We start from the raw sequence: 27,096 nt of genomic DNA on the forward strand, positions 1-27,096 counted from the left end.
TAATTACTTTGGAATAAAATCTACTTTTTTTTTTTTTTTTTTTTACTGGATGGCAATTGCAACTGTCTTCATCCTGCCTGCATCTATGGGTCAAACTAGTCAAGACATATTCAGCCATCAGGGGTAGCATCTCATGCTTGTAAGTATCTCCACCAACTTCTCTTTGATAAAGCACATACAGCTTGAAGTGAGCAAAAGTCATGGAGTCTGATGATCCCATTTTATGAAGTCCATTTTTACAAATAATAATAGGGAAAATAACAATAGTAATAATAAAATAATAATAATAGGAAATGGTATTAGGATTTGTAGACAGTTTAGATTAGATTGAGATTCAGAAAGTTCTGAATTTTGTTCAGGAATCCACCTACATCCTATACGGGATGCAGGCTAAATTTTATGCCATTTTCACATGCCTTTGAAGGGCCATGCATGATGGTGCATGATATACTCTTGAATATACTTAGCCATTGTTCATTCCACCTGATGAGATGGATTTGTACTCAGTGTCCTTATCTAAAAACCCCCAACCATAAGTGATGAAATATTTAATCCCTTTCAACTGAATATTCAACTGAGAAAGTTTTAATTGGGCTCAGGATTTTCACTCTGTAGCTTGGGAAACTATCACTGAAATGTGCACAGCTCCCAGAATTACATCCCCCTTTTTTGTATCCACTTCTTGGATTATTTCCTGTTTTCTCAATGCAGTAGCAGCTGGAGGCACTCCTGGCGGCTGCACCCTGCACTTCACACAGCTGCCTCCATGGCTTTTATTAATGTTTTCCATTTCTCATCCTGTTTTCTCACTGATGACTCTGGCAAAAGACACACTCTCTATTGGAATAAAAAATAATGTGAATCCCAAACATCTATCTCAAAATAACTAAGAGGGGCTTTGTGGCTGAGACGCAGGAAAGCAAAATTAGTGCCTATGGCAGTGTGTTCATATGCCTCAGAGTAGGTTGCAGGTTAGAAGCCACCAACAGCTCTGTGTTCCTACTGGTATTTTTGTAAAGTCCTTCATGTTAATAAGGAATCCCTTTCTCAGTGATACTTAGTGAAGAAAGCCAGATGTAGGGCCACTGCTTTCCTCCAGGTGTCACTGCCCTCTGAAGTCTTGAGTCTGGATAAAGGGCAACCAATAGAGCCATCAATAAATCATTATCAGGACTGAGCATGCAGAATCTAATAGTTGATTTCATTACATTGAAGTGACAAGGTGTAAGCCATCTGGTTTGAAGAATAGGATTGATTTCACCAAGGGAAGTAAAACCAAAAGTAATATTAATCAATAATCCGAGACAAATAACTGTGAGCCTATTAACTTGATTTTTAATTCTGAGGAACATTTTGTCATTAGCTGGAATTCTGGACTGATTTTGTCCTTGTGAGTAATGAATTTCAGGAAGACCTACTTTGAGTTTGCAATTATTCTTTTAGAAGCAGAAGTCTGTAAATGAAAGGATTATAGACACAAACAAATCCATTCATAATTAGTCTTCCTCTCTTTCAACAGGGCAGTAACAATGAGTAATGGTAGCCATTTCTTGAGTCTCATTTAGTTAATGGAATCATACTCTTGGTTTATTTTTATAACATTTTTAAAATTTATTTCTGCTCCACTGGTCTATCAGGCAGCAGCTGCCATAACCAGAGTCTTTAAAGTGCTTTTATTTGAGATGAGATGGAATCATTGGAAAGGCAATTAGAATGGCTCTGGCACCTTTGAGGCAGTCACATTTTATATTCAATTGCCCCTTTGTATGACATTTGGGTAAGTCATTTTGACTTCTATAAATCAGTTCTAAAACCACAAGCAGCTGAAGTTAAGAATCTATCATCCCTAGAACTGTTCTTCTAAAACTGTTGCATATGATCTGCACATGCCCTTGAGAAGCCCCAGGTATACTAAGGAAAAAGAAATTCTGATGTCTGGTGGGACAGAGACAGAGGATTCTGTTTGTACATCAAACTATCTTCAAAAGACTGGTTACATAGAACAAAGCTTTTATTGTCTTTGCTTGGTATAATTTCCAAAATGTACTTTTGTATTGTCTGGGAAATGCCAATGATTAGGCAGAGTGCAACATCATCTTCAGTTACAACAAAGAGCCAGCATGTGCAGGTTCTAGCAGTGACATACATAGAGAAGAAAACATTGCGGGGAAATCTTTATCTTCCTAGATATGGTGGCTGCAAGCGGGAGATGGATCTCTTCTATTGCTGCCTTACCTTTAAGAAAAATAGATAAGATGTGGCCTTTCCTTCATGTCATTGCATGGAAATAGAAAGATGTAAGGTGTTGCTTGTATTCTTCTATAGTCGCTATTTTTATAGCATTAAACTGTATAAGCAGAGAACATTTTCCATTTACCCTAGTTTTCCCAATGTCCAGTGAAAAGGTGTGCATGTGTGTGTGAGAAAGAGGGAGAGAGAAAGTAGTAAAAATGAACCAGGTCCATTTCTGTGTGTTTCTGAGAGTGGAGCATATTTTGTCAGTCGAATATTTTCTTGATAAAAGGACCCACATAGAATGACAAGTAACCACAGGGCTCTGCTGTGTTTGCTTATTTTTTGACTCCCAAGTGCCCATTTCCTCTAGCTTTTATGATGCAGTGTAGCAATTCATTGTCTCATAGATGGTGAGATTGTTCAATGACAGCTGTGGCCTATTGCAAAGTTCAGTTCAATCCACCAGCAGCCAGGAACCTTGTGAAAAGGGTGACTACCTGAGTTTGGCTGAGGAGAGCAGACAGATGTCAGGACATTTTCCCACAAATCTCAAGAATGCTTTCTGTAGGGTATATAGGACAGCACAAGATATGTAAAGAAATAAAATGCAGATTGATGTTTGGGGGCTTTATTTTTACACTTTTATTAAAATAAAAATTATGATAAAAATAAAACATGAGATAAAAAATAAAGGTTAAAAAAAAAAGAACATGAAACACAATGATTACCACTAGGCTTTTCTCTGCAAAAATGAGTGTACTTAATTTACTATCCCCCCAAAGCTATATTCAGATGCAAGATATGGGGTTTTTATTTATTTGTTTGTTTATTTATTTATTTACGTTAAAAGGCTCTTGTTGCTTTTTGCTGCTTATGAGCATAATATAAGAAGCAAATGTATTGTGCTTTTTTAGCTTTCCTTGGAACAGCAAAACCCCTTGGGAGCCAGGAGCTGAGGCTTGCTGCAGCTCCTGGAAGGGAATTTATCATCAATTTACATCAATATTCTTGCCCTGGGTGGCAAGAAAAGAACCCTGGGAAGCTCAGCAACTCTTCTGAATTTGCTTTTGAGGGGCCAGGTATCTCTACAGGTTTGTTAGAACCTTTCATAATTCCAAAGCTGGATGTCCCACATTTCTCTACGTCCTGAAGATCTCCTTCACAGATGTCCAGTTCCCATTAGTCCTACTATTGCCTCAGGCAACTACTTTTTGGAACTGCTGTATTTTCTATCCCTCCATTCAAGGGGAAATATGAAACTTGATCTTCAGGGCAGTTTTTAAGGAAAAGCTTACATCTCTAGCACCTGTCTCTTTTGCCTTCATAATGAATTATAGAGTACATTCAGTACCAAACAAAGATTTAGGAAGCTCTAATACAGCACTAAAGTTTGTGGTTTGTAAATAAGTCTTGATTTTTCTGTAAAGGCTTGGAAACTGCTTCAAACTATCCTCCTGATAAATGTGAAGCCTGGTGTACAGGTATTCATGTCTTTTTTTCCCACCAGTAGTGTAGTCTGACAGGCAGAGCAGTGCTACAGCAGTGATCACAGTGATCTGAAGATTCCAGAGGTGGGGGATTGAGATTAAGGGAGGAAGTGGAAAAATTAGATGGTAAATTACTTGTTTGTTGAATTGGTGGTTTAAAAAGATCGTAGAGAGCATCACTGGAACCTCAGAAGGTGAAAATCAACTGTCACGAAGCTGTTACTGCTTAGTTCCTTATTATATGTTGAAAGGTGTCCTGAAGCTCCCAAGAGGTTTTTTGTTTCCGTTTCCTTTCAGTGAGGGAAGCTGCAAACACAGCTCTGGCTGAATGCACAGGCTTCTTTTGAAGACTTCAGTGTCATATGGGATTGATGATCACTAAGTAAGATATTAGTTTAGTGAAAACTGGCTCCACATGAGTAAGTTCAGTCTCTCTAGCTGCAGGCTGTCTATGGATTTCTGCCTGGGCAGACCAGCAGCTAGGTATACGTACAAGGTGTATGCAAAGCCTCTCCTTGCATAGGGCACTAGCAGTGACATATAATTCCCTAAGGGAATTTATGGTTGTTGTTTTTCTGCTGCCAGCTCTTATGAAGAGAGCTCTTGGAGTAAACTAAATTCTTAAACTGAAAAACACAAAAACAAACAAACAAGCCCTGAACAAAAGAACCTGCAAGGAAACTCCTTTTAGGAGCCCAGAACATTAAACTTAGAAAGCAGAAAACATTGATCATTTCTCCTAAAAAGATAATGTATCAGTTTACTACTGGGGTATAATACATAGAGTAAAAGATGGCTTGCTTGCAGGGGTAAGTTAAAAACAAACAAACAAACAAGATTTCTGGGTATTACCTTACAAATTAATTAACTAGTTAATTCAGTTCTAGTCTCTGAACTTCACACTCTAGGAGAAGTTTATCTCACATAATTTCAGGTACTTTGTACCATAGTCCTCTGTGGAATTAGTCACCTAAGAGTCCATTTTCAGAGGACAGAAAAAGAAACCTTTTGATGCTTATTTGACCTACTGCAGATATCTGCATTGCATCACTTTGGATATTTACATACAGTTGCAGGAAGTTCTCTGTAGGATCTGTTTACTATTTCTAATGAGTACAGCACTAAAAAACCCCTAAGCATAAGAACTTTGATGTTTCCTTTACAGACTATTTTATTTTTAAAGACCTTCTGAAGCATTCTTTTCTGCAACCTGTACTGGTTTATTCAGATGTTGCCCATCTCAAAACTAAGCAGAAAACTCCATCACATTTGCCTTCCAGCTTCTATTTCTTCTAGTGTAAACAAGAATCCAAAGCCCAGCACAGTTGTTGTCATGACTAAGTATCGAGGAAAAAGATACTTAATCAAATCAGTTTTAAATAATTCTTTTCAGCAAGGACAGAGCAACCATTCAGACTCCCTAGAAGACTATTAAGTAACAAAGAAAATGCTAAAGCCAAATAATCAAAACGGGGCTTTAAGTTTGTCAAATCACTGTAATTAAGACCAGTACACAATACTACAGTGGGTGTCTATTTTTTCCCTCAATTATGCTTAATGAGATAAGATGGGCTTAGTTAATGATACCAAAGGGATTGTTCAAACATTCTTGATTAATTAGATGACTATCACTGAAAATGTATATATACTTAGAAGTCAGAAGAAGAATTTTGTTTCGAAAATGATTATTAAATTTCAAACTGTTATGACAACAAGATGAAACACCCCAGTAATCATTTGGCTCCAGTGTGGTTAAATGAAAAGAAACAAACTTTTTAACTGTAGAGAAGAGCAGAAACAAACACAGGAGAGACTTGCCTTCCACAAATTTTTTATTGTGCATATAAAGACACACTGAAGCCAATAACTACAAATTTTGTAATACTCTGGAAGGTGTGTGTACATGAGAGGGATGTTTTTGTAGCAATTTTGTAGTATTTAAAAATATAGGACCATGAATTAGTTGAATAACACAACTGAAAGTGAATATTAAAAAACATTTTTTTAGCATTTGGGTCAGATGGGGTGTAAAATGAATCTCTGAAAATACAAAAACTCAGTTAGAGCTTGTCAACTGAGCTCAGTAAAACATCACAGAATATATGGTGGGAACCAAGGCCTTACTGTCTGAAGGATAGGAGGTATGACCACCCAGGTACAGATGAGTGAGGCATTTGAGTATGCATCACCTCTCCTGCGTCTATAGTGCTGATTTATTATACTCTACCTTTATTTTCCAGCTCTTCCATATTCTTAAAAAACATCTGGACAGTATTGTCAGTTTATGTCAATTTAAATTTTCATGGGTCTCCAAGTGAAAGATTCAATTCTTTAGTCTTGCTAAGCTTTGCTCAGTTCAACACAGAATTTTGAACAGTGGGAGAGCTGTCAACAATGTTTTTATAATAACTTTGTGATGATCTAGTCTCCAAGGCTATCTTAGTCCCAGAATATATTGGATTATCTTTGTGGGTTGCTCTGATTCATGATAGCTCACAAAGGCACTGTTATGCCAACCTTGGCTGGCAGGAGCTCAGCCATATCACCTCTCAATATGTCCTTTATTATCAGGAGATCAGGAGCTGGAAAAGAATAGCATGTAGATGGATAAGTGACTTTCTGCCATACAGCTAAGCCAGTAAAGGAGAACAACACAAACAATAACCTTGGGTCCACAATTCAGGCACACCATGAAAGTCCTATTCCCCGGTATTTTGTAACTCACTTTTTCTTCTGCACCTGTAGAAAGAGATTGTAAAGCACCCATAATGTCAGATCAGAAGTCTGTATTCCTTTAATATCAAAAGGGAATGGCTCTCTACAATGCATTAGAGAAGAAGGACTTCTCCATGTCAGATCAAAAACAGTCTAATCATGGATTCATTTTAGTTCAGAAGGCTTTAAGAAAGAGAATAGAAAAAAGAGATGCAAATAACAATAATTTGCCCAGGTGTTCCAAGCAACGAACAGTAGCTAGAGGAGAATCAAGCCCTGAGTTCTCATACCAAAGTAAACCAAAAACCTCCATGCTGGGCATTCAGACCCTACACAGGAGTCAGATATTTTTAAAAATTCTAGTGAAATGGGATTCAGACTTTGAAATAGACACAGCAGCATTGTAAGATTTTTGAAAACCACAAACTCTGGCTGCAGTTTAGCCCGTGTGCTTAAAATTAATGTGTACTATTATTTACTGAATAGCTCATCAGTGTGTGCAGAAGTTTACAGCAGGCAAGACATGACAACAAATTAGCAGACTGTCCCTTAGGGGGACATTCCAGTAATTTTCAGGTTTTGTGTTTGCTTCAGCCTTTCCAAAAGCTCCCTCACATATTACTCCTTCTTCTCCGCTCTCATTCAGATTCCTTTTAGTAACTTCTGGGTGTAATTTTCTGAAATATCATGTTCATTATCACCTCTGGATAATTTCTCCTGTGACAATCTATCATGTTTATAAGTTAGAACCTTACACTTTTCATATTTATTGCAGCCCTCCTTCTGTTCACTTATCAGTGCTGGATGCACCAATCCACTTGTTCACCAGAGACCTGACTGCCTATGAAAAAACTATTGTCTTTTGGGCAGAACGGAGTGGCAGGGCATGGAAGAGGTACTGCTCCAGATATTGTACAGGGCAGGACTTTACTTGTCTCTAACAAAATAAAGTAGGCTGGAATGAGATGTGTGTTACAAATTCATTCTATGGGAGACAGACTGACTTAGCAAATAAAGACTTTCACCTCTAAGTCACCAGCTCAAGGTCAGATTCTGGTGCATGTCAATAGGGACTTAAAAGCTTTACCACCCTGTGTCTGCTCTGCAGTTTCAAATTTAAAGAAATGACAGTCTCAGGCTAGTTTCTCATAAACACCACCACTGCTGTCGCTGCTAATTGGGCATTTGCTGGAAGCATTGGCAGAGAGGCATAAACACTGAATGAGCCATTGACATTAAATTCACCTCTCCTTGCTACACTTTGAGCAAGGCTCTTTGCTGCTGGCTTTGTTCTGGCAGTATGTCCAGTAGAAGTAGACATGGCAGAATCTCTTTTTCCATTTAATTCTTGCTCTGGGAACCTGGTGCTTTAAAAAATAACTTTAAAACTTTCTGCCTTTTATAGCTGGTTTGTTATTACTTTTGAAGGAGGTAATCATCAAAGAGTAATGGTCAGGAACTATAGGAATATTTTGACATAATGTCAAGAAAAATTTATTGAGAAAAATATGCTGTTTTTTTTAGCAACCCATGTTTTACATAATCTGGCTGACAAACTCTAGACATATCCCAAAATATTTAAGGCTTGAAATAAAACAATTATTTAACCTTCTGATGTGAAGCTTACTCTCATAAACTATATGAAGAAAGACAAACTTCTGTAGCATAGTATGAAGTGTAACTATCCCCAGGAGGAGTCTTCTCTGTCTTCTCTGTCTACTACTTTTCGGTAGACAGAGAATTACAATCCAACTTTGTCAGATCTGACTACCCCCCCCCCCCAAAAAAAAAAAGTAAGAAAAAAGACCATCCCCATAAACAGAAAGAAACAGGTCTACTTTTCATTTTATTATGAAAATCACTACGTATTATATTTTTGCATATTAAAGACAGAAATGCATTTAAACTCTCTCAGAGTTCAGGACTGCTTAAAATGCTTCTGAAGTTTCGAAGTTCTATATATTTTAAGGGCAGAACAACTTATTTTTACAACCACTTTTATTACTCAGGGAATTTCATTCCTCGGGACACTCAAAATCTTAAGTATCCAGGGTTCAGAACCACAACATTTTGACTTTATGATTCTGATCATACAGCTTCAAGTTCCTTTTATAATATACACCAAAAAAAATATAATATTCACCAAAAAAACAAAACAAAACAAAACAAATCAAAACAAAACAAAACAAAACAAAAAACTAAACAACAAAGCAACTTTCTTAATAAAAGGGCTTTCTAGACCAGCCAACATGAAATAGAAAGGATAGGAAAATATCTTGGGTCTTCAGACCCATGCTTCTGCACTTGAAGAGACATCACACTCAGCTGCAGTCATCACATCCCTAAATTTTTTTCACACTGAGATTCATATGTAGGATCTGAAGTGACTGCTGTTCTGTTGGAGGTGATATATAGCATGGTGAGGTCCAATACACAAGGAAGCATTTAAAGTACTGCCTCAAAGTTATTTGTGTTATAAATAATTTCACTGTTTATAAATTTTTATCATAAAATCATGTAAAATATATTTTTCCTCTCTTTCAAAGACTCAGGTATTCCTCTCCTAATTTACTAAAGAAGAAGAGATTCTGACACAGTAAATCACTGTCAGAGAAGATGGACATCCTGAGTACTGAAATCTAATTTTCTGCTTGAAACTGTCTCTCAGACTGGTTTGTATTAGAAGAGCTAAAGACCTTTCTCTGTTTTGACAGGACACCTTCACTTAACCTGCAGTATGAGTGAAGTGGCAGTCAGATCACTCTTCAGTGCGAATATTAATGAGAATAATAATCCTTCCCTTTGACTGTAGAACAGGCTCTGAAGTCCAACAGCAGGATCAAACAGGGTAGCATGGTACATGCATCAAACCATCTGGCTAAGGCATAGCTCAAGGAAATGAGCCAAAAAATTTCAAACTCTTCACTGGAACAGTAATAACCCATGAGTCCCTTTTCCCTAAAAAAACCCTGGAGGCAGAACAAAATATCCTGTCAAAATGCATCAGTGCAGTGGAGCAAGAAAAAACAAAAAATTCAGACAGTGCATGTGACCATGTGAAGATGTTTATATGATACACAAAGATATTTTTTTTCCACTCTTTGTTTCTCTCACTCTCCCTCCTCTGCCCTCTCTGCCTTCTGCTTCCACATGCAGACTGTGTTGGGCTCTACCAGCCACTTATTTTTTTTCAATTGCATCTACTTTTTATATAAATACAGTGTTTTGTTTCCAACCTTTTTTTTTTCTCTTTTTACACTTTGCACATTTGTTCACAGTTGTGTAACATGGTTGCTGAATTTATTCCTATCATTTCACTCATCTGCTTGCAAAGAAAAGGCAAGTTTTCTAAAGAATTATCTGCTCAGGACATCTTCCTCAATCCTGGAACTTAAATATAAATCCAACTACTTTTTGACAGTGTTTACTGCTGGTTATCAAGGTAGTTCCTCAGCACTGATACTATCCATGATACTGGTAGATCTGTTGTCGAGATGAAATACTGAGCTTAGTGTTAATAACTGAGATGCCTCTGGCAGTCTTAGTCAAATCATCATGGTCTGCATAGCCCAGACAATGAGCATCCATCCAGTTCTGAGATGCAATGCCTCTGGACACATTGCAGGGATGGTAGAAGGTGATAAGTGGAGGCCAGCAGCTTTCAGACTTCTCAGTGTGGCATTAAACCCTCTAAAAATGCTAAATCATCAGCTTTACACAGAGCCCTCAGTGTTCATTAACACATGACATTGTTTTCAGTTTGCAAATAGGACACATTCCGTAGCTCTTTAACATGTTAGGTGACAGAGACAAAATGAAGATATACTGGACTTCTACCTCTGAACATCTGATCACAAGGGATGAATTTCCAAAATCCAGTCTTCCTCCATCAGTCTTTACTACATACAGACTAGCATATTAGAAATGGCATAGCAGGTCATGAGAAAGGCACAATGAAGGAATTTCATTATTGATGTTCGAGACTACAATGACCAATGCAGATCAGACTCAGGGTGATGGTCCATGGACAAACAGTGCTGAGAGTGAAACTTTCAGTGCCTTTGAACCTACTTTTAAATCATGTGTCTTTACTGTTTATTAATGTTGTGGTTTAACCTGGCCAGCAGCTAAATACCACACAGCCGTTCGCTCACCCTCCCCCCTCCCTCTCTGGGATGGGGGAGAGCAACAGGAAAGTGAAGCCTGTGAGTTGAGATAAAGACAGTTTATTAAGACAGGAAAACAATAATAACAATAATAATAATAATAATGATAATAGCATTACTAATAATAATGTGTACGAAACAAGTGATGCACAATGCAATTGCTCACCACCCGCTGACCGATGCCCAGCCTATCCCCGAGCAGCCGGCCCCCCCACCCCGGCCAGCCACCCCTATATATTGTTTAGCATGACGTCAGATGGTATGGAATACCCCTTTGGCCAGTTTGGGTCAGCTGTCCTGGGTCTGTCCCCTCCCAGCTCCTGCTGCACCCCTAGCCTGCTCGCTGGCAGGACAGAGTGAGAAGCTGAAAAGTCCTTGGCTTGGTGTAAGCACTGCTCTGCAACAATTAAAACATCAGCATGTTATCAGCGCTCTTCTCATCCTAATCCAAAACATAGCACCCTACCAGCTACTAGGAGGAAAATTAACTCTGTCCTAACTGAAACCAGGACAATTAATCATCAAAGTGGTCCCTTTTGCAGGTGCTGAATGATACCAAGTCCCTTCTCTCCAGAGAATTTACAATCTGAATATCCAGAAGAGAGCAACTACTGAACAAAGTAGTGAAATGACTTAGTTCAAGTCTTGCTGGACATCTGAGATTTCTGGAAAGGGAAATTCCACTTGCTGTCTTCCTGGGGTTTGTGTCAATGTCTCACAAATGCATACAACCTACATCAAAATATCGTTAATAGCTAAAGCCTTCATCAGTGAAGACACCTTTTGAAGAAAATTTCAAAGTGTTTAGATTAAGGGTTGATTGTTCAACTGCTTCCTTCCTTTCATCTCTGTTTACAAGACACTGATGAGCATCAAATGAGTAGAGACACAGGTCTCCAGTAAAGTAATGTTGGCTATTTTCCCGCCTGCTATATTTACAGTCTGTACACCAGAAAAAGCATCAGCAAACAGTGTTAGCTGAGTGCTGTCAAAGTTTTTAGTTTTTGATTGTTTTAAACAAATTCAGATTCAGGATATAATCGGGGGGGGGGGGGGGGGCTAATTAAGCAGCTCAAAGTATAGGAAAGGATGAATTATAATTATCAAATCTCATTATTATCAGGGGTGCAATAGAAATGGGGAAAACATGCTTCCAAACTGTGTGTACAATAGATATTATCTATGGTCTATTCATCTATGGTCTAGATTTGTTGCAGCTTCTGCAAGAGATCTTACCCTTGTTCTTTTTTTTTTTAACTCCCTGAAGTAGAAGTAATGTAAGTAATATTAGACTAAAAAAAATGTCTGGCTCCTCTTTATACAGAGAATATATAAGATTAATTATCTTATGCTTGTTTTAAAATTTTATAAGTTTACACACCAGATGAGATAGTGGTTCAGCAACCTAAGGCAATGTTTAGAACTATAAACTTTGTCTTATTTGATGTTGCTTACTAAACATGTCCCTTGCTATGACTTTGAGTAACCCTGTTTAGCATCCCATTAGCAAAAGTTAGGTTGTTACAGTTAACAGTATTGTACTAGGACTATTACTACCACTAGTACTACTGATTAGGAAGCACTAGGACCCTGCAGTTGCCTGTAGTTGAAATATGATTTTTTTTTTTTCTCTCTTGGGAGTTCAGCAGAAGCAATCAAATCCCCCTAAAAGGCCGCACAAATGCAAACTGAGAGCAGACCATGTATCATTAACACAAAGGAAGGCAACTCCTCTTCTACTGTTCATGTAGTGAACAACTCTCTCAAACAGAATAAAAAAACACACTTTATCTGAAGTATCTTTAAAGAAAAATCACTCTTCCTGGAATGGGATGTATCTTCTCTTATGTATACTCCATTTCCACTCAAAAGAACAATTATAATGAATTGCAATGCACTGTTTTAAAAGTCCCCCATTATCACCTTTATTTTACTTCAAGTAGATCTTTTTTAACCCGTTCACAGATCTTTTATGTGTACACTCCAAATTAATCATAATTTTATGCCTAGTCTGAAGACAGTCAATAATATTTCAAGGGCTTCTGTAATCTGTGTCAAGACCAGATTTTATAGCTTTGGCAGTGATTCAAGAAAGAAACTATGTGTTGTGACAGAAATATAACTAGTATTCAGACACTAAAAATGCAGGTCTAAAATTCCCATAATTTTCATCCTTAAAAACAACAAACAAACAAACAAACACACTTAAAACTTATTGTTAAAATAGTTTCCACTAGCTAAGGAACATATCAAGACATTCTAAAATCAAGACCAGAATATAATTGTCCTGTACGGACATGCATCAGCATTTTCATAAATGAAGTGCTGACATAATGAAATACTTGTGATTCTGTATTTTAGCAAATGAAGAAAAGTACTGGAAAAAAAAATAAAATCATTCACAGCCTTCAAAATCAAGTGTTTGATCTTTCTAATCATTCACTTGCTTTTTTGAACAAAATCACTCTGAAGTCAGCTCAATTCAATCAGACAATAACCAAAAATGTTGATAATTGTATAGACTTAGAGTATTAGTTGCTACAGAGAACAAGCTGTTCTTTGAACAGTTAAAGTTCATAGTGTTCTATCAATGTTAATGAAATTGAAATTCGGAAGGATTTGTGTTCCATGTCCCTACGCTGCCACTCATTGCAACGCAAACAGTTTCTTCCTTTTCCTTTTCCCAATGCTTTCAAAATCTCCCGAATAGCTTATGGACTGTAGATAGTGACAAGCAGTAGGGTAAAGCTGATTTTTGACTAGCATTTATGCTGAAGGCCTAGCATACATTACAGTGCATATATTGCCTATTTAGCTAAATAGGCAACAGAACATAGAACTTTAAAACTCATGCATCAGCTTTTTCTATAGCAGAAGCACTAAACCCTCTCCTATCATGTTGAAAGTTGTAGCAAAATTGCTTGCCATGCTCTATAGAACAGAGATGGATGGACAGAGAGAATGTGCAAAGGCTTATTTCCTTTTATATTATTTACTGAATTAAAAATTAAGCTGATATATTGATCACAAAACACTAAAGTTTTATTCTGCCTTCTATGATTTTGGCTATGGTGAAATCATGAAAACAACACTGTTTCATCTTCTATTACCACAAAGTGATTTGTATGAATGACTGTAGATAGAGATTGTCACATTTTTGCTTTTTCAGCTGCAATCACCATCTATACAGAAACCAAATTACAAGACTGGTGTTCTCACTGTTTACACTAGGCTTATTTCATGTGTTTCTTATCCTTGACAATCTGGTGGAAACAGATAAATTGTTTCTATGTAAATTAAATCAAATCTTTTGCAACTGTTGCTGTCTTTAGGAATCAGTAAACATTTTTTTTTTCCTACTTGTTTGAAAAGTTATTTCTTTGTTTCAGGGAGTGAGCCTTGACTTTGATAGATTATCACAACGCCAATCACTATCTTGAATGTATCTAAACCAATTCAAAATTAATCAGTCAAGAATCAAGCTTAGGTCAGGATCATCATCTTTTCTGTGGTCTCGGTGGACCAATAGATACTAGTAGTATGGCCAATATAGCTGATATTTATTTCCTCATAAATATGAGGATTGAAATCCCCTTCAGACATTAAGAAAATCATTGTATAGATAACAACCATATATATGGTAAATTCTAGCAGCAGTTCCTTTGGGATGCCTAGAGAGATTCTAGAATGTATAAAGTTTAGTGAATTTTTTTTTTCTATTTTATTGAGTTTATCAGAGCAGAAAGAAAAATTATGACAGTTTCAGCATTTTTAAACATTTTGAACAAATACGTATTATTTTTTTTAATCTCAAATTTCTTAATGTTTATTTTCAATCCTTTAATCCTGAAGTCCAAGTGTAATATTTTCTTTTTGTATAAATAACTGGATGTATAAAGAAAACCTTTGACTCTTTGTTTCACCAATTTATTTCCATAACGCTATTTCAGTTCATGTATTTTTTTATTTTTAGCAACTTCATAACTGGAATAATTTCTTAATCACATAGCTCTTGTGAAATGAGGGTAGAAGCTGAGTTTTCTGTTATTTGAAGAGTTTGCACAGTTTCACAGAATTACAGAATCACAGAATCACAGAATTGTAGGGGTTGAAAGGGACCTCAAGAAATCATCGTGTCCAACCCCCTTGGCTGTATTACTTGGCAGTAGGCAAACTCATAGCTTGAATCAAAACAAATTATGAAATGAAAACATGAAAAGCATGACAAACATGTATTTTTCATGCATGAGGACTAGGGAATAATGTAAAAGCATTCATATTTTATAAGCACTATATTTTTATAGTATTGATTTTAGATAACAGGTATGTTGTTTATTTTTCTCATGATACTTGTCTTTAATATCAAAACCTCATCAATAGTCCCAATAGATGGATAAAACCAGGCCTTCATGGAGTCATTTTTGCTGGTCTGGTACTAGACAATACAAACTGTTTAAAATAACTCCAAACCATCATACCAATATATCTTGCCACTGTCAAGATTTATCAATTGAGAATCTCCTTCATAAGAACTTTATTCGCTACTGGAAGAGGGTTATTTAATCTGACCTTCAAAAGACACATCTGTGGCTTTTAGCCTGTTTTACAACAGAGTTTTGGAAAAGAAGTAAAAAGTAAGTTTCATTCCATGTTGCCAACATTGCTCTGAAAATCTCAAGTTCTAGGGCACCAGAAAGTTGTTGCAAAATTGAAATAGGGATAGCAAAATAATATAAGAAAGACGATTTTTAAGGAGAATACTATGTATATATGGTTAAAAACTGATTTTCCAATGTGCAAATTGTTCTACAAACTGTTTTGTAGCTAACTACTGCCCTACCTGCTTGTTAATCTCAGGCTTTCAAGTTCCAAAAACATGTAACACACAAAAAAAACACACAACAAAGAAAAACACACAACATGCTGCTAGGCACTTACCAGCTATCAAAGCAGGCCTGATAACTCCCCCAAAGAGCTTTACTCCAGTTCCTGCCTGCCTGCTGTACCATGGATTGTATATGCTGCTTGCACAATCCCTGAGGAGTCTCATTACCAGGGCTGAGTTGGAATGTTTTACTCTAAACAAACACTGTAAACTGCACTGTCTTTATAAATAAAATTATCCTAGTCAGAAAGCTGTCCAATTACTTCAAAAGTATATGTTGAAAAGTTGATTAAATTCCTACTGTCTTTTCCATTGGAGCTCTCAAAAGAAGAGTGCTCCTGCTCTTGTAGAGCTCAGCCAGCTCAGCAGCCACATTTAATTCGGCATTGCTTTCTCTTTGATGTGCAGTGACAAGCAATGGGCTTTGGCTGCCATACCAGATGAGGAGGATTGTTCTGCACTTGTCAGGATTTCAGTAAGGTGGGCAAGTTTGCATGCAAAGGCTGTCTGGACATTTCAGTAGCCTGAACAGTGGTGTGGGGACAAATGATTTTGGTTAAGCCCTTATCAGTTCTGATTGAAACTTAGATAGAATAGTGAGTTATAAAAACATTAAAATTAAGAATGGTAAAACAGAGTTCTCCCTCTCTGTCCTGCAGAGACCAGGAATTTTCTATGATATGAATGTGACTTCTGATAGAAAAAAGTTTTTCAAAAAATATTGAAAAAAATAGCTGGTTGTATTCTTCCCTTCCCTTCCCTTCCCTTCCCTTCCCTTCCCTTCCCTTCCCTTCCCTTCCTTTCCCTTCCCTCCCCCCTCCCCTTTTATATATATATATATATATATTTGTTTCCTTGTATGCTTGCTTGTTTCCTGTTTGTTCAGGCAGTTCCATAATAGGATGATAGCATGGTGCCTCAGCTGGGTGATAGTAAAATGCCTTCTGAACCCCTTTAGCATTTGCATTAGTAGTCATCAGTGGTCAACAAAGCAAGTGGAATCACAGTAGCATTCTTAACTGGTGGAGAGGATGAAAAAACCTTCTAGAGAACTGGGAGATATTTGGTGGAACAAATACAGAATTGAAAAAATACAGTCTCAGTGGATGAACTTAAAGAATTTCTCAGTCAGAGGCAGCTGTCACAATTTTAAACTGAAATTTTAGGTCAAAAAAGTGTCCCTTTGAAATTACAAATCTACAGTCACAAATCTCCCCTCTCCTCAGAGGCAGCAAAAGTTGTTACACTTTAGCTCACAGGCAGGTGGGAAATGGATTTAAGGTTATGCTTAGCCCATTCTTGTTCATTTTTTGCCCTATGACACTTACATTCCAAGTAAAGAACTGTACAAGTTTAATTGTATTAAGTGGCTCCAGGCAGATCTGAAGTTATTCCCTTTGAGCTAGAGCACTGGATTCTGGATTCCCTGAACAGATTTTCCTTCTCTGGATGACGTTCAAAGCAGATTGATTATCAAACATCTGTTGGGGTCACTTTGAGTACGATGCAACTATTAGAATTAAATCAGTGTTGGGAAATCAGTGACAGATGTGCAAACAACTCTTTTTTCACTGGTTTTAAATGGAAAATAATGTTTTCTCTTTTACTTAAATGACAAAGTCTCTGGTATATTTCTTTTCATCTTGTCAGAGCTGTTTTTTATATATTTTTTTTTGTTTTTTTGTTATTTCTTACTATTTTCAATAGCAATTTTGCTGCCCTTCAACAGGCAGATGGAATGAGACACTGCATGCCAGATGTTTATGGAATAGCTTGAATCAATAGAAGAAACTGCAGACCCTTTTTCACCAGCCCAGCTGTGAGTATATATGTATAATAAGAAGAAGCTTCCTTTATCTAGTTTCCTTAGGCTGTTTTCTTATGTCTGTTAGTCTTGAGTAGCAGAACTGTACTTTGTTGATATATTGTATGAATAAAGGAAAATTGGAATGACCTGCGACATACAGGGTCACTTATCTCTACTGCTGCTGAAAAGCAAGAGAAGGAAGGAGGCAGTGCTCTTCTGTGTCATCATAGAAAGAGTTGCACCGCCAGCTCTCCCTTGACCTTGGAATGGTGCTTTCAAACAGTACCAGAAGTAGTTTTGATCTCCATTAAGTGCTCAAAAATCTTTTAAGACCCATGGAGAATTTGCCTGAATTGATTTCTCCAGGCACTCACAGATGACTCAGAAGTCAGAAGTCCACACTCCTTCTAAGCAAATGACTGCATATTAATACATATCTTTGCCAATACACAAGCACTGCAGAGATGGTAGAAGATGGGTATAAGGTTATTTCTGAATCTTTCTTTGCTACAATTTCAGACAAAGGCATGCAAACTCCAGAACCACAGGTAGATTTTACCCATGAGTGCAATTGTATGAAATTTCATTTTGCCTCTATTTGCCTTTTTTATCCTATTATTCTAAGGATTCTAAAAATCAAAGGATTTTTCCCACATATATTCAGATTATCTTGAGTATATATGCAATACTGGTTTCAAAGTGAATATGCTTCAACTGAGGGCAATTTTGCCAAACTCTTAATCCATATATCCACTTCTATCATAAGCTCAACAAAAGATCACTTTAACCTCCCAGCTAGGTGTTCTGTTTCCCATAGAAGGAAAAATATAACCTTGGTGTCTTCCTTCATGCAACTTTCTTAGAAGTAAAAGGAAAATTGAATGTTTTTCATATTTCTTTGAAAGTACAAAACAGCTTTAGCCAACTGGCTGTATTTGTTTTGCATACCTCTATCTAGTTTAAGCCGAAATACATTTGTTCTGATTTGGTTAATGATAGAGTGGAAATCTGTTGCAAAAGAGAAAGTTCTTGAAACTATGGTACAGAAATTTGTGATTGGTAATACTGGAACTTTTGTGATGGAAAATGATTTTAAGATGACATCTCTGCTGCTGTGTTGGTCATTACACTCCAGCTAATAAGGCTGATGTGATAAGGTACAACCATAAAAACCATGGCTGTGGCAGGGGAAGGGTTTGTTCAGTGCAAGTGGCATGCAGTTATTTTGAGCAACAGCAGCCAAAGACAGGATTAGAACGGCAGCTATAACTTAAAAGTCTGACTGCACTGTCAATGTCAATGTTAGAGAGAGATACCAAAGCAGGCTTTAAAAAGCCTCTCTGGTGTCAGTAGCTTAGTGAATATAGGACTTAGCAAATCTCATGCTGAATTTCATTTTGCTATGGCTGCACTGTAACTGCTAACACTTAGTTTGGGTGTAGCTATAATGTGCTTAAGTCTGCTGTGTAGACATACTGGACATGCTGTCTCAGATATCCAAGACCTCACTCAGCCAAAGATATAAAACTATATAGTGTATTTTCCCTGCCAGTGATTCTGCAACGTACCTTGGGTAGGTTGGAGAATTTCAGTCTCGATTACCTTTTTTCTTGTGATAGTTGTACGTTTATTTGCTACTGGTTTAAACTTTTATTACACAAACAATCTTTCACACAACTCAGAACTTTAGCACACAGCTATTAGCATAAATGCAAGTTTCATTGACTGTCATAGGGCCTAAGTCTCTCTATAAAATTAACCATATTCTGTTTGCCCTCTTTATGTTTTTCCCTCTTCCTAACTTTGACAGCATTTTCCAGAAATACCTTAATGAAAGTCTGTAACTCACTAATTACCGAATTCTGTCACTGAAACTGCAGTTCAAAATCTGTACAAGTTAATAAAACCTCTCTAATGGCATAAGTTGTATCAATTTATAAGCATAATTAAAAGTACAACTGAAACTAACCAATTTTTCACCTTTTGAACATCTTCCAAGTCCCTTCTGACTTCATTTAATGTGGCAAATAATGTACCAAATAAAATGACAGACACTGAGTAAGACACAGATAAAATCCTGAGAATAGGAATCTGTGTCAGCACTAGATCAATGGTATCAGTGGTGCCAGCCTGATAGGATTCTGGAATTTTTATGCCTGTGGATGATATAAGCCTGTAAGGCTCTACAATTCTATCACCATTTCATTCCTGTTTGTTAATATATGTGGGCACTGCTGGGGAAAAAAAATACAAAAGAGAACAGGGTCTTGACTGTGATTAGGTGACACAAACTACTCTAATTGCCAGTCACTTCCCCCAGGGCAGCGATGAGTAACTCGTAAGCACATTGCTTGCTCTGAAATATCATAGAACAGAGAACCATTTTCTTGTATGTGTGTGTGGCTGAACACTGGTTGTTTAATTACAGCAAAAAGTGATTGGGAAGTATTTTTAAAAGAGATTTGTCTCCTGTTGTCAGCTGTCATTGAGGTGGATGAAACTCAGCCTTACTATGGAGGCACTAGTTATGAGATGGTTTGCTGGTGGCTGAGACAATAGGCTGCACATTTTTAAGTTGTATCAAGGAGGACCTATTATGTAGGACTCCTTATTACTGTCAGTGTCACAACATCTTGCATTATTCAAAGAAAGCATTGCTTCCATCCATCAGTCTCCCCTTTGCTGTCAAAGATGCAAATACAGGTTTGCATTGCTTAGGGGAAAATTGTAATATAAAAGTGAGGGAAGAAAGATGTCAGGAAAAGTTAAATGATATAGAATGAAAATCCTCAGGGGAAAGAGCAACTGGAGCTCTGAATTTTTATACTTGCTGCATAATGGGAAAGAGGAAGAAAGTTTCCTTTTAGGAAGTGCTACAGAATTCACATCTTTGTATATATGGATGCCTTTTTCAGTGTAAAATTGGCATGCAAGAAAATGTGCTGGATGTATCTGAGAGAAAGAATTAACGGAAAAGGGAACTATTTCTATACAAAGATCAATTATTAGGACTTTAAAAATGAAGGTAAGTCAAATATGTTAAGAACAGGACATAAAAAAGTAAATTACATAGCAGCCAAGCATACTTCAGAATTCAGTAACAGGAAATATCACTGGTCAGATTTGGGTAATGACACTGTTCCCACTAAAAGTGTTGATTTATTGAAGCAAGACTTCTTGGGGCAAAAGACTGGTATCAGTGAAATTACAGCCCAGCAGCTGCTTTGAAAAGTGCTTCAAAATTAGTTTCAGTGTCTCATTTGGATTTTTTTTAATCAGTTTTCCAGATTAAAAATATTTTTCCTAAGCAAATGAAGAAAAACTTCACAGCTTTTAAAACTTTTGTAATTAAAAGAAGCATTTTAGGATGGTTGAAATAATTTTCTTACATGGTCCCAAAGCATCTGAAAATATATCTTTTCAGTCTTGAACCTTTTTATTTGTTAGTGTTCATCCTATTTTGAGATGGGAATATTTTGATAATTTGAAATGCTTTGGTGTCATGGAAAAAGTTTCCTGTGAAACTGTGGCACAATAATCCTCTCCATGCTACCTCTGTATCTGCTGTTCTCACCTGGGAGACTTCATTTAGAAGAATCCGGGAACCTATCCATGCAAGATCTCCGTGACTTGAAAGACTGCAGCAAGGAATTGAAATCATGATTTCATACAGAGTCTATAGATTCTGAACAAAGCTCCAAGGGCTCAGGCTGTGGTATTTATGTTCTCTACAGGCTGAATCCATACGGTTCCACATAAACAATGTCACTGTAAGGCATGCAAGTCACAGAACCCTAACAATCAGGATGTATTGTTTTATTTTCATTTTTTAAATTTCTATTTTTCATTTTTAAAAGTTTTCATGATGTATCTCTAGAGTTTTCCTATGGAAAGTGTACTCCATTTGGTGTTCCTGTCAAAGTTACTGAGAGGAGTTAGTTTTATATTTGAGTTGGGACTCAGGTTTTCCTGCCTCTAGTGCTACCCAGAGAGAAGGACTGAAAATAGAGAGCAGCTGTTCATCTGTTGACTGATCTAATTTCTGTGATGCTGCTCACTGTATTACTAGAAAAAAAATATTTTAATTATGAAATGTAATCATGAAATATTATTCAGGTATTTTTAATTTGTGAAATCTTAGGGAAAAAATCATTTCCTAGATGATTTCCAGGAAAGCACTGCAGACTCCATAAATTAAAACAAAACCAAGCAGGGCCTTTGTAGTGTCCCTTTATGTGAACTCTGCTATACTGAACCTGCCTGTCATTATGGTGATACCTTCAGAAATGCATTCTCCACCTATTAATATGAAAACCCTCTTAGCCAGAGAAGGACCAGCATTCTGTAAAGGAAATTTATTATATTTCAAGTTTTTCTGCAGAATTTCAGCTTATTTTTCAGCTTATTTTATGTGGGAATTGCTTCAACAGGAACAGAAAAACAGTGGTTTGTTATGCATGTTAGACAAGAGGCAAGTCTGAATTGTATTCCATTTTCATTAGCACACTTCTTGTCTCCTGTAATCTGCACTCTCACCATATGTAGGATGAAAAAAAAAAAAAAAAGGTTCAATTTTTGTTATAGAATTGGTAGAATTAGACTAATGGATTAACAGCAATTTCCCTCTTCAAATAAATGGAGCCACATGGTATCTGCAAAGGATAGAAACAAAGCCTGGAGTCTGGTAAGAATACCAGTTTGGAATACAAAGAGACAAGGACCAAGGCCTGGAGTCTCAAATTAAAAGTAAACCATTTCTATATGGCTGTCTTCTTCACGACAGTCTAAGCTCAGATAAGACAGCTGTGCCAAATCAAAGAGATGGCCTTGAGCTCAGGCAGCTGAACACCTAGGAGGGGGAAAAGGGTCTCCTGGCCCTGAAACTTCTCTCTCACAAAGAAAGCTACTCTGCACTGTTTTCATTTTCAGTGGAGAATTGATCTTGGCTTCCAGTTCCCAGTCTTTTTCATGTCTTCACTGAAACTCTATCCCTTCAAGAATGCAGAGCCTGTGGGTCTTGATCTCTTTATCTCCTTCCTTATCTGTCCCTCTTTCAGTGGCCCCAACTATAGAAGTATTCTGAGGTAACTTTATTATTTTAGATGCTTAATACTTGCCAGCAGGATTTTCCTCTGGATCTTTGCTTCCACACAGATGTACACATAAGGTTGCCTGGAGATTGCTTACTAACACGATAGCAAATGAAAGCTATTATTTTGCTAGCAGAGAAGAATAAACCTCATCATCTATAAGAACATTTAGAACCATTGCCATAAACAACAATGGAATGATCTTCCATGGGGAAAGAAAAAAAAAAAAAGAGTTAAAGACATTTTTGATAAAGAAATAGTAGGTCAAAGAAAGCCTTCTGTTGCTTTGGTATAGAATCATCAGCTAGATTTAACCAATTAGGAAATCTGAAAGTGTTAAATAAACGAAAAGAGTGCAAAGAAAATAAAAATAAAATCTGGGGATTGTGAAAAGCAAAAAATGCAGTGGTGAAACACTGGAAGCTAACAAATAGTAGAAAGCCAAAAGCGTAAGGAAAAGTAAGGAAGAAAACCCAGAAGTTAAGACAGGTATTACGGAGCCACCCTTTGCAATATGAAGAGGTATAAAATAATGACAGTTGAACAAAACTGTTTCAATAACTTCTTTAAGAATAATAAAAGATGTATACAGGCATGAATTGGTACGTTCATGAAAACAGTCCTTCGGACAAAAATCCAAAACTTCAAAAGCCGTTTTCTGGTTCTGCTTGTAAATGGTCTGTCAGATGAAGGAGGAGAATGTCTCTAGACCCAGCTTGAACAGAAATGTCAGAAATAGCCCCTTTATTTCTGACTTTGAGGCTGACAGAATTTAAGTATTGCTGTATTTGTGTAGATCGACGTCCAAAATATTTACCTGAGGCTTCTATTAGTCAAGAGAGTTTACCTATTCAGGAAGGGATTTTGAAATTGTGTGCTCTCTCCTGTGCCACTGTTTTCTTTCATTCTCTCAAAGCTTCCTGGTGTTTGCCTAAAGGTAATTGATCCTTTCCCACCTCCATAAGCAGGAGCTTTACAAGCTTTTCCAAATGTACTTTAATTTCCTCAATCTTAATTCCTGCTTAATAGTGTTAAATTCTGCAGCAAATTAAAACCTCATTTCTGAGTTTGAATTGTATCATGTCCTGTGAGTTACATCTTGACATTACTATGTGCCCAGCTGCCCACATAACACTTAATAACCTGAAAAGAATTTCATAGTTACAGAATCACAGAATCACAGAATTGCAGGGGCTGGAAGGGACCTCAAAAGATCATCGGGTCCAACTCCCCTGCCAAAGCAGGTTCCCTAGAGCAAGTTGCCCAGGTAGGTGTGCAGATGGGCCTTGAATATCTCCAGAGAAGGAGACTCCACAACCTCCCTGGGCAGCCTGTTCCAGTGCTCCGTCACCCTCACTGTGAAGTTCTTTCTCATGTTGGTGCGGAACTTCCTGTGATCCATTTTGTGGCCATTGCCCCTTGTCCTGTCTCCACAAACCACTGAAAAGAGGTTGGCCAAATACCACTGTCTCCCACACTTCAACTATTTATAAGCATTAATAAGATCCCCTCTCAGTCTTTTTTCAAGGCTGAACAGACCCAGGTCTCTTAGCCTTTCCTCACAGGGGAGATGCTCCAGGCCCCGTATCATCTTTGTGGCCCTCCGCTGGACTCTTTCCAGGAGATCCCTGTCTTTTTTTGTACCGGGGAGCCAAGAACTGGACACAATACTTCAGGTGAGGCCTGACCAGGGCAGAGTAGAGGGGGAGGATCACCTCCCTTGACCTGCTGGCCATACTCCTTTTAATGCACACCAGAATGCCATTGGCCTTCTTGGCCACCAGGGCACACTGCTGGCTCATGGCCAACCTGTTGTCCACCAGGACCCCCAGGTCCTTCTCCACAGAGCTCCTCTCCAGCAGGTCATCCCCCAGCCTGTACTGATATATGCGGTTGTTCCTTCCCAGGTGCAGGACTCTACACCTGCTCTTGTTAAACTTCATTTGGTTTCTTCCTGCCCAGCTCTCCAGCCTGTCCAGGTCTCGCTGAATGGCAGCACAGCCTTCTGGCATGTCGGCCACTCCTCCCAGCTTTGTATCATCGGTGTACTTGCTGAAGGTGGACACTATTCCCTCATTAAGGTCGTTGATGAAGGTGTTGAACAAGACCTGACCCAGCACCAACCCCTGCAGAACACCACTTGTCACAGGTCTCCAACCAGACTCTGCACCACTGATCACCACCCTCTGAGCTCGGCCAGTCAGCCAGTTCTCAACCCACCTTACTGTCCACTCATCTATCGCACTCTTTCTCAGCTTTGTTAGCAGGATGTCGTGGGAGACAGTATCAAATGCCTTGCTGAAGTCAAGGTAGATGACATCCACTGCTTTCCCCCCATCTACCGAGCTAGTGATGCCATCATAGAAAGCAATGAGGTTGGTCAAGCATGATTTCCCCTTGGTGAATCCATGCTGACTACTCCTCATAATATTATTCTCTTCCAATTGCTTGGAGATGGCATCCAGAACAAACTATTCCAACACCTTTCCAGGGACAGAGGTGAGACTGACTGGCCTGTAGTTTCCCAGATCCTCCATCTCTGCTCGTATCAGTGCAGCTACCCAGAAGAGGTAGAGTTTTAATAGGAATGGGTTTAATGGATTTAACAGGAGTAGGAAGAGTCAGTGATGGGGAGGCCTCCACGTTCCCTCACAGCTTCTGTCCCTCACAGCACAGGCAGCAGGGGATGTTTTCCATCGGACACCCGCTTTTCTGGTGCCCAACCCTGGATCTTGAGGGTGGCGCTGAACGTGGAGCCCTGCGCGCTGCTGTTAGGGGACTCATGGCAGTGCCTGGGGTCCTCCCAGCGACCCTGCAGGCAAGCCCCATTGGTGGCGCAGCTTCTTCTCACGGATGTGCATCTCCAGGAACTCCCGCACGTCCTCAGGCAGGAACAGGGCCTCCGCTGAGCAGAAGTAGGAGGGGGCAGGACGGGAGTGCAGCAGCGCGGGAGCTGTGCGGCGTGACATCCTGTATGTGTACCTCCTGTGGGATTGCTGCACCATGGTGGGGAGGGCTCCCAGCTGCATCTCTATGGACTTCCTCAGGGTGTGCATCTGCAGGAGCTTCCAGAAGCCCAGTCCTTGCTCCAGCCTTTTCACAGGATGAAGATCCACACCAGCGGGCAGGCTGCCATCCTTGTCAGCCATGTCAGAGCCTGAGGTGGGGGGCAAGCCAGCCTCATGGTGCCTGGGAGATGTCTTGGCAAGCTCCTCGGCCTGTCTGAGAGGCCCAGCATCGCGGGGGAGTGTGGTTGCCCCATGGGTTTTCAGCGCTGTTTGGGGCATCGCTGCATGCTGGGGAAAGGGTCTCCTCCACTTTCTGTTCCGCAACACTGGCTGCCACCAGGATCTGACGGATGTTAGCTTGGCTGGGCGGAATGATCTGGCCATGGCCCTGTGCTGGCAGGAGTCTCTGGAGTCTGAAGAGGAAGAGGAGTGTGAACAGCAGGAGGCTCTGGCCTTCCTGGCAAGGAGCCGCTGCTGCCTCTCCCTGACAGCCTGGCTGCAGCGTTCACAGTCGAGGTCGTAACACAGAAGCTGGCCTAAGGGTCTGCTGCCGATCCAGAACGGGCTGCTCCCGCAGCCGTGAGCGCGCGCCTCAGCATCTGTAAGAGATGGGGGACACGGAGCGCCGTGAGCAAGTGTCTGCTGGGACGGGCCCTGCGCCTGGCCCAGGTGGCCGGCTGGCCTCTGAAGGTGGGGCCCGGCTGCCCGCGGCTTGGATGTGGCCCAGCCCTGGGCGGCAGCGGGGCCCTAGGGGACCCCGGCGCCTGCAGGAGCCAGCGCCAGGGCCGAGGAGAGCTCTACCTGTTTCATGAACCTTGCTGCGCCTTCCCCTGCCTCGGCTCCCATCACAGACCTGCTGGCAGAGAGCAGAACCCCAGTGAGCCTGGCCCCAGCTGAGCCCCCCGAGAGGCCTCGTGTCCCATCCCACGGTGCAGTGGGACCCCCCCCGAATCCCCAGCCCCCCTGCCCTGCCAGGCTTCCTGAGAAAGGCTGGCCTGGAGCCTCCCTCCTACCTGGTGGCATTTGCCTGAAGTGCTGCGGCAGCAGCGCAGGGTGGCCCAGGCCACCAGGAGCAGGACGAGGCCGGGGCCGAGGCAGAGGCAGCCGTGAAGTGCCAGCCCCAGGGTATCCAGCATGCTGGGACCAGAGACGAGTGTCTGTGCCATCCTCTGGAGACGCTGCTCCGTGCGACACAGGCCTCGGTGGCTGCTGCCACCGGGGGATAAGGGCAGGAGTGAGACTGTGAGGTCACCGCCAGCTCTGTGACACCGCTGAGCGCATCAGAGAGCCCAGGCGGAGGGCGCAGACGCAGGACCAGAGAGGGGCACCCAGCAGGGCCAGGGGCTGGGGGCTCTGCAGGGAGCCCCTGGGCAGGAGGCTGGGGTAGGCCAGGCCCTGCTGGCTGGGGAGGGCCGTTCGTAGCTGTCAGGAGAGGGCAGTAAGACCGAGGAAGCAGTGCGTTTCACCACCCTGAAGGTTCCAGGAGCCTCAAGGCACTAGTTTAAAACACTTCCTCAAACTGAAGCACCTCTCTGCCTGGCAATACCTGCTCCTGACTTTGATAGCGCTGCTTTTCCTGGACACGGCTGGGAGGTTCTGCTGAGTTTATGGCAGTTGCTTGACTGGTGGCTTATTGCTATAGTTTTGCCTTTGCCTTTTTGGCTGTGGCTGATGTTGCTGGAGGATTTCTTCTGAGAGGGTTG

The 27,096-nt window shown here is 39.8% G+C and overlaps 1 long non-coding RNA gene across 1 annotated transcript in view; it reads left to right on the plus strand.

The window, feature by feature from the left end:
• The window catches only part of LOC310900516, a 59,827-nt gene that overhangs the window by 19,522 nt on the left and 13,209 nt on the right, over window positions 1-27,096 (plus strand). The window contains exon 2 of the long non-coding RNA XR_014585178.1: window positions 17,196-17,307. This is a non-coding gene — a long non-coding RNA (uncharacterized lncRNA). The remainder of the gene's footprint in view (window positions 1-17,195; window positions 17,308-27,096) is intronic.

This window comes from Anser anser (assembly GCF_964211835.1).
Source record: "Anser anser genome assembly, chromosome: 5".
Lineage (NCBI taxonomy): Eukaryota > Metazoa > Chordata > Aves > Anseriformes > Anatidae > Anser > Anser anser.